This window comes from Ursus arctos, unplaced genomic scaffold, assembly GCF_023065955.2.
Source record: "Ursus arctos isolate Adak ecotype North America unplaced genomic scaffold, UrsArc2.0 scaffold_21, whole genome shotgun sequence".
Classification (NCBI taxonomy): Eukaryota; Metazoa; Chordata; class Mammalia; order Carnivora; family Ursidae; genus Ursus; species Ursus arctos.
The window spans coordinates 26398288-26412471 of NW_026622886.1; the positions used below are offsets into that span (position 1 = coordinate 26398288).

Below are 14184 nucleotides of genomic sequence, written 5' to 3' on the forward strand. Positions count from 1 at the left end.
AATGTATTATGTTCTGTCCGTGCTCAAAGAAATAGGTAAGGCAGGTATTTTACCTACAGGAGTTCCAGATCAAGTAGGAGAGAAAGAAATGCATAACTGTATGTAGAATGTGAGGTAGACTATAAGAATCCTAATGCTGTATACTTGCCTTTCATTTGTGGATGATTAATTGATATGTTTTTTGAAATACTGTGGTGAAGGGGCACCTGGGTGGCTTAGTCAGTTAAGCATCGGCCTTTGGCTCAGGTCATGATCTCAAGGTCCTGGGATCGAGCCCCGCATGGGGCTCCCTGCTTGGCCGGGAGACTGCTTCTCCCTCTCCCTCTGCCACTCCCCCTGCTTGTGATCGATCTCTCTCTATTTCTGTCAAATAAATAAATAAAATCTTTAAACAAAAAGAAATACTGTGGTGAGATGAGATGTATTCCTTTCTTTAAAATGTGTACTCAGATTAATAAGAGAAATTCAAAAGCTAAGAGATCCCATCATTTGAGTATTAAGCATTTGTCTTTCATAGGGAACCCATTTCAGTATCCGGGTGAATAAAGGAAGCAAGATATTTACTGAGCAAGATGACAGGTGACTTCCTAAGTGGAACTGACCTTCCCAAATGACAATGAATTCATATTGTTCAGATGCTTGGTAATACAGCTTATAAATATAGAGTTATCCCAAGTTATTTTTTTCCTTTAATCTTTATTTTAAATTAAATCACAACTAAAAAAAAAATCCTTTTGTTTCAAAAGAAGACCTCTGATGATAACTGTTACAAGGCCATCTCCACAAAGGAAAAATGGGGCTCATCAGACACGAAGTGGACAAGAATGTGTTTTGCTATCAACTTGCTTCACCATAGTGAAAACACAACCAGAGCAATGCCAGTATAATGTGAGAAAAAACTAAATATGAAAAATCCTTGACCATGACAGACACTTGGATATAAAAAAAAAAAATTTATAATGGAGAAGCAAGATAATAAATTCATGGTTATAGACTAATGCCATCTGAAGTTGCACTTTTCTTTGTAAATATTAATATTTTATTCAGATTCATGTAACATGTAAAAAAATAACACAAAGGATTTTTCCCTTGTGTTTTTATCATTTTTACTTCTTTTGAGAAAATTCAACCTGATTAAAATTTTTTAATCACTTCGCAATTTTCAAGAATGTCTCTCATCTAAAAATTAATGAGTAGAGATGGCATGTGATCAGAACAATGCTTTAGGTAGCTTATATTGGCCAACTTTCAAAGGAGTTGTTATGGTAGGTCAAGATTAGAGCTGGAAAAGGAGAGATCAGGAAGGAAGGAGGGAAAATGGCGTCCACGGAATACAGTACTTACAACCAAACAGCAGCCCAGCAGGGCTACAGTGCATACACCGTCCAGTCCACTCAAGGATATGCACAGACCACCCAGCCATATGGGCAGCAAAGTTATGGAACCTATGGACAGCCCACTGATGTCAGCTATACCCAGGCTCAGATCACTGTGACCTATGGGCAGACCGCCTATGCAACTTCTTATGGAACAACCTCCTGCTGGTTACAATACTCTAACTGCCCCCCAGGCATACAGTCAGCCTGTCCAGGGGGATGGCACTGGTGCTTATGATACCACCACTGGCTACAGTCACTACCACCCAGGCCTCCTATGCAACTCAGTCTGCATATGGCACTCAGGCTACTGACCCAGCCAATGCACAGCAGCCGGCAGCCCCCGCACCTGCAAAACCGCAGGATGGTAACAAGCCCGCTGAGACTATTCAACCTCAATGTAGCACGGGGGGTTATAACCAGCCCACCTTAGGATATAGTTATCACCATGTACCTGGGAGCTACCCCATGCAGCCAGTCAGGGCACCACCTCCTTATCCTCCTACTAGCTACTCCTCTACATAGCCAATTAGTTATGATCAGAGCAGTTGCTCTCAGCAGAACATCTATGGGCAGCCAAGCAGCTGTGGACAGCAGAGTAGCTATGGTCAACAAAGCAGCTATGGACAGCAGCTGCCCACTAGTTATCCCCCCCCCCCCAACTGGACCCTACAGCCAGTTTCCAAGTCAATATAGCCAACAAAGTAGCAGCTACAGGCAGCAGAGTTCATTCAGACAGGACGACCCCAGTAGCATGGGTATTTGTGGACAGGAGTCTGGAGGATTTTCCAGACCAGCAGAGAACAGGAACATGAGTGGGCCTGATAACTGGGGCAGGGGAAGAGGGGCATTTGATGCTGGAAGCATGAGCAGAGGTGGGCCAGAAGGACTGGTAGAATGGTCGTTGGAGAGTGAGGTGGTTTCAATAAGCCTGGTGGACCCATAGAGGAAGGACCAGATCTTGATCTAGGCCCACCTGTAGACCCATATGAAGACTCCAAAAACAGTGCAATTTATGTGCAAGACTTAAGTGACAATGTGATCCTAGATGATCCGGCAGACTTCGTTAAGCTGTGTGGTGGTGTTAGGATAAACAAGAGAACTGCACAACCTGTTTCCCATATCTACTTGGACAAGGAAACAGGAAAACCCAAAGGCAATGCTGCAGTGTTCTGCAAAAACCTACCAACTGCCAAGGTTGCCGTGGAGTGGTTTGATGGGAAAGATCTTCAAGGGAGCAAACTTAAGGTGTCTCTTGCTAGGAAGAAGTCTCCGATGAACAGCATGCAGGGTGGTATGCCTCCCCGTGGGGGCAGAGGGATGCTGCAGCCACTCTGTGGAGGTCCTGGGGGGTCCCATGGGTCACATGAGAGGCCGTGAAGGAGACAGAGGTGGCTTTCCCCCAAGAGGGCCCTCGGGAACCCACCCAGAGGAGGAAACTTCCAGCACTGAGTTAGAGACTGGCAGTGCCCCAGTCCGGGGTTTGGAAACCAGAACATTGCCTGGAGAACGGAATGCAACCAGTGAAAGGCCTCGAAGCTTGAAGGCTTCCTTCCACTACCCTTTCCACCCCTGGGCGGTGACTATGGCAGAGGCGACCCTAGTGACATGTGGGGAGAAAGAGGCGGCCTCATGGACCGCAGTGGTCCTGGTGGGATGTTCAGAAGTGGTCGTGGTGGAGACAGAGGGGGCTTCTGTGGTGGCTAGGGCACGGACCAAGGTGGCTTTGGTGGAGGAAGATGGGGCAGCCCTTGTGGGCCCCCTGGACTTTGATGGAACAGATGGGAGGAAGAGGCGGGTGTGGAGGACCTGGAAAAATGGATAAAGGCGAGCACCGTCAGGAACGCAGAGACCGGCCCTACTAGACGCAGGGACCCCGCACAGCTGCATTGACTACAGATTTATTTTTTAAACCAGAAAATGTTTTAAATTTATAATTCCATATTTATGATGTTGGTCACAACATCATGATTATTCCTTGTCTGTACTTTAGTATCTTGAGAAGAAACATTAAAACAAGTGAAATGGTAGTGTGCCAACTTTTTTTCCCCTTCTGCTCCCCCATGGTGAAGGTGTTTACTTTCATTATTCAGCAAACATTTACTGAGTACTACTAAGAGTTAGGCACTTGATTTCATAGATGACCTGGTCTCAAGGACCAGGTCCCATAAGAGTGGCCATTTACAGGGGGCTCACTCTGTGCCAGCCTAACGGCTAAGCACCTCAAATGCATTACTCATTTAATCCTCACAACTTCCCTAGGAAGGGGAAATTATGCCCACCGACAAATGAGGAGACTGAGGTTTAGGATCCTTAAATAACTTGACAGAAAGCATACAACTTGAAAGTGGTAGAACCGGGTTCCCACCAGTGTGTGTGACTTTCAAGCCTGTGCTCTATCAACTACCGTCTATAGCACTGCATCACTGGGGGCAAGAGGGTTGAGTGGGGAAGTGGGCCGCAGAGGTTAGTCTGGATTTCATCAGGATAGGTAAGACACTTGAGCTGAGCCTAACCCCTAAAGGTGAAGAAATTTTCTTCCAAACTGGGCCAAGATTTTGGCCACTCCAGGAAGCAGCAGGAGCACGCTAAGTGTGAAATGGTAACTTCTGGGAACTTTATGGAGCAACTCAGGAGACTGGGACATGAGGAGCTGTATATCCACTGTTGAGCCTGGAGAGAAGTCAGAAGCATCATATCCTGATCTAAGGAGTTTTCACTTTATCACTAAGGCCCTGGAAGTTTTCTGAGCAGGAAGTTATATGGTGAGATGGACCACATCTCTACCCAGTAAGAAGTTGTCATACTAGGGGGGAAGCATGCAAAAGAGATTTGAAAATAATGAGCACTAATATACCAACAACACATTCATAAGTTTAATTTAGTGTGCATCACACTGAGTACATCAGTGCTTGAGAGAATGCATAGAAAGGATTGATTAAGGTCAGGAAAATTTTCCTAGAAAAGCTTTGTTGGGAACTTGAGTTTGATATGAGAAATAAGGACAGAAAGAAACATTCAATTGGAAGCAATAAAGTCAAAAAGCAAGAAGGAGCAAGTTACATGTGAGATGGGGAGTGGGGCTGTCAAAATAAGAATTGGAATGTAAGAATGTAAGATAGAATTATTTCCTGGTATCTAATTCATTTGGGAATGATGGAGAAAACGGTTGTTATTTCAATACAGAAACAACAATGTTTCCAGAGAGATTTTAATCAATCTTATCATCACATTACTTTATCAGTTAGCCCCTTGAGAAAATTCTTACTTAAAATGCATATGTAGGGGCGCCTGGGTGGCTCAGTCATTAAGCAGCTGCCTTCTGCTCAGGGCGTGATCCCGACGTTCTGGGATCGAGCCCCACATCAGGCTCCTCCGCTATGAGCCTGCTTCTTCCTCTCCCACTTCCCCTGCTTGTGTTCCCTTTCTCGCTGGCTGTCTCTCTCTGTCAAATAAATAAATAAAATCTTAAAAAAAATGCATATGTAAGGGCGCCTGGGTGGTGCAGTCAGTTAAGCGTTTGACTCTTGGTTTTGGCTCAGTTAGTGATCAGGGTCGTGGGATCCAGCTCACTGTAGGGCTCCACACTCAGCCCAGAGTTGGCTTGACATTCTCTCTCCATCTTCCTCTGCTGTCCCCCCACCCTTTCTCGCTCACTGGTGCTCTCTCTTAAATAAATAAATAAATCTTAAAAAAAAAAAAAAGATGCATATGTAAACACATTAACAAAAACATGTTAAGTGATTTCAGTTTTTTGTGAGATGTAAGATGATTAAAACAGATCCTGATTTTAAGGAGTTAAGGAGATAAGCTCACCACACATCCAGAGAGCATATGACAACAGAGGCTTTTACAAGTGTATATTTATATTGACTCGTGCAAAATAAAAAGTGTAATGTGCAATAAGTACAGAAAAGGTAGTATTGTTTCCTGGAGAAAAGACTTAGAGTAAGCACTCGTGATTTTATTTTCTCTTGAAGTACAGAGAGTTGGTTATATAAACTTTCCCCACAGCTTATTGGGAAAGGTGTTATCTTCTAAGAAATTCTTATCTGAGATAAGGAGGAATCTGCCAAAACCTAGAAAAAGCTCAAGCTGTTTCCTTCTGCTGAGTCATGAGAAAATGAGTGTTAGTGCAGAAAGGAACATGAATTACATTTCTAGTAACTTGGAAGCCTGAAGGATTTGGGGCAGGAAGTTTGGATCATACAGGTGGAGCTGTTATCTCTCTAACTGAAAAAAATGCATTTGGGGCACTTGAAATTAAGTCCATCTAGATGATATCAAAAAACTTAATTGTGTTTTCTGGGCTACAGCTCCTCATTTCAGAATGATGAACATCAGGGAAGGAACAGGGAACAAGAGAAAATGAAATGATCTGAAGTTCAGTTTTTTCCATATGCTGCTTCCTATAGGAAGGCTTTCAATTCATTTTTATCATCTTTACCATTTTAGATTATTTGTAGTTTGAGTGAAAAGATGGAAAACATACTTTTATACCCGAGAATATCACAAACATAAAGATGAGAAGAATTGATGGGCTATGGATTCAATTGTATTGTTTGAAAAGAAGACCCTGGTTAATAGGACGGAAGCTAAGAGGTATTAATGTAAATTCGCACACCTAGGTTCAGAAGTTAGCTGGACAAGCACAGAATGATTGAAAACTGGCTTAACTGTATTTTCAGTAAGGACAAACACCTGGGTGACTAAAGTTGGTTTTACAATTCTATACAAGCCAACTGTGTGATGTGGCAGCCAAAAATATCTAATGAATCCTCAAACTGCACTAGCAAAATTATAGTGGCCAGGGAAAGCAAATTAATAATCCTCTGACTTTTGCTTTAGCCAGACCACATCTGGAGTTATGTGTTAAGTTCTAGGCCCCAATGGACAGGTAATTACAGTACACCCCAGGAATATGGTCAGTTGTTAAAGACTATGGAAATCATGAGACATGAAGAACAGTTAGAAGGAACTGTGTTTAACCTAGGAGAGAAGATACTCACAGAAGCTTCCTTAAAGTCTGAATGACCGTCAATACTCACAGAAGCTTCCTTAAAGTCTGAATGACCGTCATATGGCAACGGGTTTCTATTTACATTGTATAGCCTTTGCATTGTGATTAATGCCCATCCAGGGGCAAATTTCATGGAAAAATATGTTGGGCCAACACAAGAGAAATTTTTTTTAAAAAACTTAAACTGTCCATCATTACGTGGGCTACTTCGTGAAGTAAAGGTCATTCAAAATATTTTTAATAGAGATAGTTGAATATCGGCAGCATGTGCTTGAGTCAGCAGCTATGAGCGTGAAAGCCTGTTTGTAAATATTTAGGAATTTTGCCAGCTGGTTTGGTAACTTGAAATCAGCAAACTGGGAATATTTACACTAGAGAAGTTGGCAAACAGCATAAATTAGTATTTTTTTTCTTTTGAGATCCAGTTTACCAGCACACCACTGGATTTTTATAGATGATGTCACTTTAACAGATAAGAGTTTTAACTCTTCCAAATCTAAAAGCCTATGGATGTATTAATATATAGCAGAATATAAAATGAGTTTAGAAAAAAATAAAAAAGAAGTTACATGGGTAGTAAACTCAGGGAAATTTGTACAAGACGTTGGAGGTAAAATGTCAAGAATAAATGGAGAATAAATACTAGGGAAGTGGATTATATTCTATGGGAACAGGGAAAAACAGAGTTAGGGAAAACTTTCCAAATATTTTGAATTTGTGAGATTTGTCATTTTGAGGAGAAAAGCATATCTTAGGCATATCTGGTTTTTTTTTCTTTTCTAGAAATAGATATATTAAGGAACAAGTGAATTGTTTATATCTAGAAATTGCCAAGTGGATTAACTATGAATTTTGAGTCTAGAATAATTAGACTAGCTTTCAAAAATGCAAATACATTTCACTGTGTTTTTTTATAGTTAAATGTAAGTGCTACCTGAGATCATTTCTTCTGTAACATGAATTTATATTCTTCATTCTATAATTTAGGGATGGGCTAATTATTCCTACATTTAATCATAAACATAAATTACCTTAATGCCAGGGGTATTTAAGATTCTTTTCATATGGGTGGCCCTTTTGATATGTAGTTAATTAGTGCCTGGCTTGGATGTTTTTTGTTGAAATAGCCATAATACAATGTTCAATAAAAACAAAGCTCTGTAGTCCCTCATGTTATAAAAATTTAACCATCTCATGCTTCAAAGTGCAATAGCTTTGAAATTAAAAAAAGATAATACTTCCAAAATGTCCTTAGTTTTAATAGACTTTTACAGATATTTTATTTCAAAACATAAAGAAGACTTTTCCAATTTGAAAAAAGTTTCCTTCCTATTCTCCATCACAGCAGCACAATAAGGAAATAAAAACAGAAAACCCCCTACTTATCTCTCCTTTCTTTGAGTAGCTATAACACTATGTATATACTCCTGGTAGACTAACGACTGAGTTAACACTATGACTCACAGATTATAATTATTTTTGCATTAAATCAAATTCAAATATTTATTAGAGCCTTAAGAGCAATGTCCGTGTCTCATTCATTTTTGTGCACATACAAACGCACACACGAAACGATTTACAAAAACATGCACACAGTACCTATTTAAAAAATATTTTTGAATGAGGAGGTTTGTTTACACAAGCTTCCGTTAAATAACACAAGCAGCATGCTGTTTTTTGTGGCTATATTCAGAAGCAACATAAGCCCATTCCTCTATTATTTTCCTATAGTCTGTGACTGCTAGTTTTCTGTTGTCTTCATTAAAAGTGCTGATTTAAAATTTATAGATACAAGTTAAGCCATGATTTTTTTGTAGATGGAATTTTGAAAGAATAAATATTATGTTTAATCAGATCCAAAATAATATATTTGCCATCAGTCCAGCAAAAGAATACATTTTAATACAAATCATGCACACACAAACATACATGGATGCATAGATATGTATGCATATGTGACACATAACCATACACATACATATATGTGTGAAAGCATCTATTCATTCAACGGATATTTAAAGAGTGCTTACTGTAAGCCAGGTACTGTTTTAAGGAACATTGATATATTAGTCAACCAAAAAAAAAAAAAAGAGAGAGAGAAAGATGCTGCCCCAGTGGGGCTTTCATTTTAGTAGAGGAGCTAGCCATTGAACAATAAAATATAACTTTTAGAAAGTGACTAATATTTTTACGTAAGAAGGTAATATTTATCATGAAAGGAAAAAAGCAGTAAAAGGGCAAAGTAGCAATAGGAATATCAATTTCATAACTATTTCAGATAGTAGTTTGGGCCTAGTAAAAGGGTCAGATGCCACATACATTTTTGGGCAGAGTCAGCAAGATTCCTGGCAGAATAAATTGGAAGTATGGGCAAAGGAGTCATGAATGATGCCAATGTTTTTGGCCAGAACAATTACAAAGTGATAGTGTTACTGTCAACTGAGTTGTGGAAAGTTATGCTTGTAGCAAGTGTGGGAGGGAAGTACATCAAAAGCATGAATTAGGAAATTCCAAGATAGATGTGCTCAAGAATAAGCCCACTACACAAATGACTCAGATTTCAGACCCCAGAATGGATGTAAGAGCTAACAGACGTTGTCCCAGTGAATTGTTAAAGAGTATTCTTCTCCTTGGTTACCACAAAATAGTAACTAACACGTATTTTATATCAATTAAAAAAATTATAGATGTCTGACAACATTTCCCTTTGTATTTTTAAAAATATTATACATACTACACATGCAGTTAAGAAGCTGTCCTTTTTATGGCATAAAATTCCAAGAGGAAGGCATTCTTCAGAAGGGTTGAATATTTTTACGGTGTTAAAGATTCAGCCTATCGACCATTAAACTGTGCTCTTTCCAACTTCTGCTGGTTCTCAGGTTTGTATGAGCTGTGAATTTTCCACACTGGGTAATAAAATGTCATTAGTTTTCATCTTAATTCAGTGAAATTTGTGCCTTTATTGACTGAAATTGGGATTAAGCTGACCTTTATACCGTCAACATAAAATGACTTGTTGACCAAATGAATTCCATACCAAGAACAAAGAATCTTCTCAAACTACTAAAGGGAGCAAAAGTTTCTCTGGTACATTACAGTCCACAACCACATACAGGTGAAAATATGCCATGTTCCAAGCAGCACAAGGATACAAAAAGTAAACACACCATGATTCTAACCCCTAACTGCTCACAGTCAGAGGAGATTAAGTAGCCAAGAGGAAACCCAAGGAAGACTGTGCTAAATAAGAGCTTTATAGGATGAATAAACTTCACTGGTGGTCAGAGGGAGCGATTAATTCTGACAATGTGATTGTAATAGCAAAGCGTAACTCGGGTAAGCCTGGGCTTTTCTTTATTAAAATCATATCTCTGCTAGACATTTATTCTTGTTTGAGTTCCTATATTATAAAATCAATGCATTGAACCAGTTAGACTAGGTTGGGCACAGATAACACAACTATTCTTTTTCATCTCTACCTTTTAGATTCTTTTTTTTTTTTTAGATTTTACTTTATTTTTCTAAGTAATCTTCACATCCAATGTGGGGCTCGAACTCACAACTCCAAGATCAAGAGTCACATGCTCTACCAACTGAGCCAGCCAGGCACCCCACTACCTTTTGGATTCTATCTGAAGATTTGTTGTTTTAGTTTCCTTTTCTTAGATGAAGTTGGGTAGATTCCCTAGTTTTTAGAAAACATTTAAATAACCAAAAAATGTAGGCCTTTCTCATTAAAATACAGATCACCATCCAATTTAATTTCTTTCCTACTTCCGCTCACACATGTCACAGGGGAGGAAAGTCATGATTGACTTCATTCTTTTTTTTCTTTTGGTACACTTCTTACCTCACATTTCTGGTCTCCATAGTGTCAGGTACTGGTGAGTAGAGGATTGGTGAAGGGGCAGAAAAAAGGCCTTACGTGATGGATTCAGCTGTAACTTAATGTTGGGTCTTTGTATTGGATGCTGGCTTTTTCTTCCCTGGGATGCTTTTTCCTCCCACAGCATCCCCTGTTGGCACTTTAATGTTGCAAGGTAATGCTTGCCAAAGGAATGCAGCTTGCTCCTACAGCTCAAGAAAGCCCACTGTGTCAATTTCCAATTCTGTGTTTAGTAACTGCGTGGTGCTAACATCAAATCCACCACAGTGGGAATATTTACATAATGGAAATTGGCAAATGCTACAAATCAGCATTGTCCACAATAACTAAATTGTGGAAGGAGCTGAGATGCCCTTCAACAGACAAATGGATAAAGAAGATGTGGTCCATATATACAATGGAATATTACTCAGCCATCAGAAAGAACGATTACACAACATTTGCAGCAACATGGATGGGACTGGAGGAAATTACGCTAAATGAAATAAGTCGAGCAGAGAAAGACAATTATCATATGGTTTCACTCATTTATGGAACATAAGAAATAGCAGGAAGATCGGTTAGGAGAAGGAAGGGAAGAATGAAGATGGGATAAACAGAAAGGGGAATGAACCATGAGAGACTATGGACTCTGGGAAACAAACTGAGGTCTTCAGAGGGGAGGGGGGACTGGGATAGGCCAGTGATGGGTATTAAGGAGGGTACATATTGCATGGGCACTGGGTGTTATACGCAAACAATGAATCATGGAACACTGCATCAAAAACTAATGATGTACTGTATGGTGACTAACATCACATAATAAAAAACTATTATCTAAAAAAATACGAATCAGAGCTTTTAAAAAATTTGAGGGGAGGTAGGAGCTGGCATGGGGGTAGTGTCTGGCGATTATTAAATTATACTAGCACACCAACTTATATATTGCTTCCTCAGGCCTCTTCAGCTAGTCTGTTGTTCAAAAGCTCTTTTTGAGAGTGATGGCACACACCAGTCATGGTTCTCTTTAGAAATATAATGTAAACTGTCAGAGTTCTTTTAAAGAGTCCCTCGCTCTGGGGGAGTGGGAAGGGAAATAGAATTCTAGCACACATAATGTCAAATCCTTCCCCCAAATCTCTTACTACCAGAAACTGATGTTGATAAAGTGATGGACAGAGGTTCACTTGCATTTTCTTAGGCATTTCTTATAATAGATAGAATTCAGGGTTTTTAAAATCTCCCTCTAGTGTCTGTTTTAATTTTAGTAGGGTTTGAGAAGGGCAGAAAGATAAACCATATTATCAAATGACCATTCTTATTCTGTAAGTCTTAATGCTGTTGCTTTAAAAATCAGAATAACTTAATCTGCCTTCTGGGCTTGTTGTGAAGATTAAAAGCTAAAATTCATATGAAGAACTTAGCACCATGCCTGAAAGTGCATAAGACTGGCCTGTATATGACTTATTTTACAATGCTGAACAATGGAAATTATGGTAGTTGCTTTTTGTGTTAGTTGTGGCTTATAATACTGTTTGGGAGGCAAATAACACTATATTATTATTATTATCATCATTATTATCATCACATTTAGATTGCTCCCATATATATTATGTATATAACTATATCTATAGTTTCTTTTAAATATCTGAGGAGTTATTTTAATAACAACTGCTATCTGCTAAAAGTTTTAAGAAGTATTTTTTCTATTTTATCTAATATGAAAAAAGTGAATGACAGTTGAATTTCTTTATAGGGCACTTAATCAATTTATTTTATGAAGTGTTACAACTAGCCATGACTGGAATGCTTATCATATTTTTATAATTCACCATGGCACTTTGGCAGGAACTGGCTATAAACCTTTTTATCCTCTTCATAGAATCCCATATACATTATATTTTCACTACATAATTCATAAAAAATTAATTACTTAATATTAAAAATTGAGAACACCTGGGAAATGTACATATGAACTATATAAATATTATTAAAATAAAAGAGTATATAATTAACTATCCTTATATTTGAAAAGTAATATCTGACATCTATTGAGTGCTTACCATATGCCAGGAACTGTTCTAAGCTCATAGCATTTCTTTTTATGGAATGTTCTAGTAGAGAGTTTCAAATATTATGCTTCTGCTGCCAGCTTCTGATTCATAAAATTTTAAATTATCTACTTGCTTAATAACTGGTTAGTTTTTTTACTCCTCCCTCCCCACCCGTGTGCTTAGTTCCTCTTCATCATACACTACACTCTGACAGAATCTATGATGGTTAATTTTCTGTGTCAATTTAACTTGGCCACAGGGTGCCCAGATATTTGGTGAAATATCTCCTATTTTGACTATTTTCAGACTGAAATGTTAGGTTTTTCTGACTTTTAGATTTCAGGTGAAAAACTGGCTCTTCCTGAGTCTTGAACCTTTCAGCCTTCGGACTGGAACTACATCATTGGCTGTCCCAGTTCTCCAGCTTACGGACTTTGCATATTTTGAGACTTGTCAGTTTCTGTTAACTGTGTGAGCCAATTGATGATAAAAATATGTCATATATGGGGGCGCCTGGGTGGCACAGCGGTTAAGCGTCTGCCTTCGGCTCAGGGCGTGATCCCTGCGTTCTGGGATCGAGCCCCACATCAGGCTCTTCCGCTATGAGCCTGCTTCTTCCTCTCCCACTCCCCCTGCTTGTGTTCCCTCTCTCACTGGCTGTCTCTCTCTGTCGAAGAAATAAATAAAATCTTAAAAAAAAAATATGTCATATATGTGAGATATATAAATCTGCATCCTACTGGTTCTCTTTCTCTAGAGAACCCTGACTAATACCAGAACCCAATGCCGTTCTAGAACAATTTTGTTTAAATAAACATTCAGCATTTGCATTATTAGGACAATGTAACTATTGTTCCCTGGCAAAGCCTGGCTTTTAGGACAGAAGTGGGTGGAAGGAGAAGATACTACCATTGTGTATGTATACTTTCTTTTCCTCCCTAGTTTTAATTTTTATTTATTTATTTTTTCTGAGAGAAGACTTTACTTATATTTTTTATTTTTTTTTAATTTTTATTTAACCTGTAGTTATTTAATATATAGTGTAATATTGGTTTCAGGAGTAGAACTTAATAATTCATCACTTACATATAACACCCAGTGTTCAATACAAGTGCCTTCCTTAATACCCATCACCCATTTAGCCCATCCCCCACCCACCTCAGTTCTCTATAGTTGAGTCTCTTATAGTTTGCTTCCATCTCTTCCTTTTTTTTTTCCCCTTCCCCTAGGTTCATCTGTTTTGTTTCTTAAATTCCACATAAGAGTGAAATCATATAGTATTTGTCTTTGGCTTATTTCACTTAGCATAGTATACTCTAACTCCATCTACAGCATTGCAAATAGCAGGATTTTATTCTTTTTGATGGCTGAGTAATATTCCATATATATATATGAAATATATATTTTTACATATTCTTACATATTACATTATATATGGAATACATATATACATATTACATTATATATGCAATATATATTTACATATTACATTATATATGTGTAATATATATTTCTTACATATTACATATATGTATGTAATATAGATTTCTTCTTCTTTATCCATTCATTTCTTCTTTATCCATTCATCAGTCAATGGGCTTTGAGCTCTTTACATAATTTGGCTATTATTGATAATGCTGCTATAAATATTAGGTGCATTTGGCCCTTTGAATCAGTATTTTTGTATCCTTTGGATAAATATCTAGTACTATAATTGCTAAGTCATAGGGTAGCTCTAGATTTAATTTTGTGAGGAAACTTCATATTGTTTTCCACAGTAGCTGTACCAGTTTGCATTCCCACCAACAGTGTAAGAGGGTTCCCCTTTCTCCACATCCTTGCTAACATATGTTGTTTCCTGTGTGT

The 14184-nt window shown here is 38.4% G+C and overlaps 1 pseudogene; it reads left to right on the top strand.

Moving 5' to 3' along the window:
- Window positions 1-1317: 1317 nt before the first annotated feature.
- Window positions 1318-3289, top strand: LOC113255897 (RNA-binding protein EWS-like; annotated as a pseudogene).
- The last annotated feature ends 10895 nt before the right edge of the window (window positions 3290-14184 follow it).